The sequence below is a fragment of the Berghia stephanieae genome, unplaced genomic scaffold, assembly GCF_034508935.2.
Source record: "Berghia stephanieae isolate SIO BIC M18660-M18661 unplaced genomic scaffold, UCSD_Bste_1.3 scaffold1036, whole genome shotgun sequence".
NCBI lineage: Eukaryota > Metazoa > Mollusca > Gastropoda > Nudibranchia > Aeolidiidae > Berghia > Berghia stephanieae.
Window position 1 is genome coordinate 272 of NW_027621998.1, and position 2229 is coordinate 2500.

At 29.1% G+C, this 2229-nt stretch overlaps 1 protein-coding gene across 1 annotated transcript in view; it reads right to left on the reverse strand.

Moving 5' to 3' along the window:
- Nucleotides 1-345: 345 nt before the first annotated feature.
- LOC144960912 (protein lifeguard 2-like) overlaps nucleotides 346-2229 on the reverse strand; it is a 10063-nt gene continuing 8179 nt past the window's right edge. The window contains exon 6 of the mRNA XM_078894296.1: nucleotides 346-2229. This exon is cut by the window's right edge and continues 211 nt beyond it. The gene's annotated coding sequence lies outside the window, so the exon portion shown is untranslated.

The following is a 2229-nucleotide window of genomic DNA, read 5'->3' on the forward strand; positions in this document are numbered from 1 at the left end:
TGGTAAACTGACAAATGCTGAATGATAATAATAATAACAATAATAATTACAATTATAACGATAATGATGATGATGATGATAATAACAATAATAATAATAACAAGAATAATAATAATAATAATAATAATAATAATAATAATAATAATAATAATAATATAATAATAATAATTATAATAATAATAGCAACTATCTATTTATCACAACAGTCGGCATATCATAATTCGTTATCGTAAATTAAATCAGCTCCAATTCTGCAGATTTCAATTAACGTTAATTTCATTATTGGATTCTACTCCATAACAATAAACTTTTCAGTAATATTGGTACAACATTTACAGAATGACATTTATTTATTTTTTTTTTTTTAAAGACAGAAAATTTTTTTTTAAATGTTGAGAAAGGCTAATGCTTTTATTTTACATTTTCCCTCCATGATACATCATTCATCCGTGGTGTTTCAATCATCTGTATCAACGTATCAACCTTTAAGGGCACAACTGTTCAGGTCAAATAAGTATTTTAAGACTATATTTGATAGGCAAAAACTTTTATTAAATTTTTTAATTTTATTTTATTTTAAACATTAAAAACATCTTTTAAATTTTATGTTTTCTTATGGAGAATGAAAACGATTTCTTAAGTGACTAGAACTAAAATTTCACAGTTTTAGTCATTTTAACTAAAAAAATCTTTCTTTTTGTTTTGCCTTTTTTTTTTTGGTTTTGGCATTTTGGTTCACTTTGACATTATATCGTTTTGAGGCTATAGCTCACAATTATATGAAATCGCCTTTTGAAAAAGAAGGAAGGAGAGGAACCTTTTCATAATCCTCAATTTGAGAAAAAGTTTAAGGAAATATCAATTGAAAGATTGTTTTTTTTTTTTTAAATATTGATGTTAAAAAAAAAAGATTTAAACACAACAGCAATAAATCATAACAATTACAGACCTGCCAACCTTCACTGTCCAAAAGTGGAATCAGAAGGTCAGGAAATAGGAATTTGAGACCAAAAAAAATAATAGGAATTTCTTATCAATGGATAATCCTGTATCAAAAATGACCACCATATTCAATTTGTCACCTAACACAGGTCAGATGGCAAAACTACATCAGATGTGTTAGGTAATGGAATAGGGAAGGGGGAGGGGAGCGCAATTAATTTTCCGACTTAGCTCCCTTTTGGCAATAATTAAAAACCATACCAAAAAAATCACATTTATATTACCCCCCCCCCCCTTTCCCCACTTGTATTTTCTTCTGACCAATTATCATAATTTTTGAAAATCGGAATTTTAGAAATAATGGCGGAAGAGCGGGAAGGAAGGGTGAAAATCGGAATAATTCCGCCAAAAGCGGAAAGGTTGGCAGGTATGCAATTAAACTTGTCCATGACAAAGTAGTTAGAGAGTCACACAAGCAGTTGGATTGCACGAGGTCGTCAAAAAGGTTTTTTTGTTATCATCAGCAAAGGATTTTGATCATACTTTCACTTTGGACAACCCAACCAAAAGAAATGTGTTAAATTTCTTTCGAATACCAGTAATACCAATGATTGACTGGGTAAGAATAAAATTGGACAAAATGGCCAGCATGCAGCAGACTTTTGGCATGGCGTCAGAATACAAAACATTGATATTAATTTAACTCTCTCTCTCGAGTTCACCCTCATTGAAAATTGAACAAATTTGTTGGATTTTCCATGCATATGAACTCGAGAGAGTTAATGCGTTGATCTTGAACTAGTCTGACCTTTCATTCTTCATCTCATTCAATTCTTTTCCATTTCCAATGAATTTTTTTGTTGTGTTTTTTTTTTTTTTTTTCAATTTCACAGATTTAACATACTGCAACAACATATACAAACTACATAGTTAGTACCATAAAAAAAAAACAACAAAAAAAAATAAAAAACAAACAACAACAGCAACAACAAAAAAACAAAAACAACACTCTCTTATTATTGTGTTGCTTCATTTTACTTAATCGTTCATGATGACATGACAGTTCTTGAACTATTGAACTCACTCAATCCTAGAGATTTTTGATACTTTTCGAAAGTGGAAAAAATGTATTAAAAATGAGCATGTACATAGATAGAGTCAAGTTTTATTCAACTACCATTAACCTGTAAAAACAAAAAACATTAGTTTTGATACTACACCTATAATTTGTCTCAGAAAAATGTAATAATAATAGGCATGGTGTAAAAGTAACATGGGTAAACTACG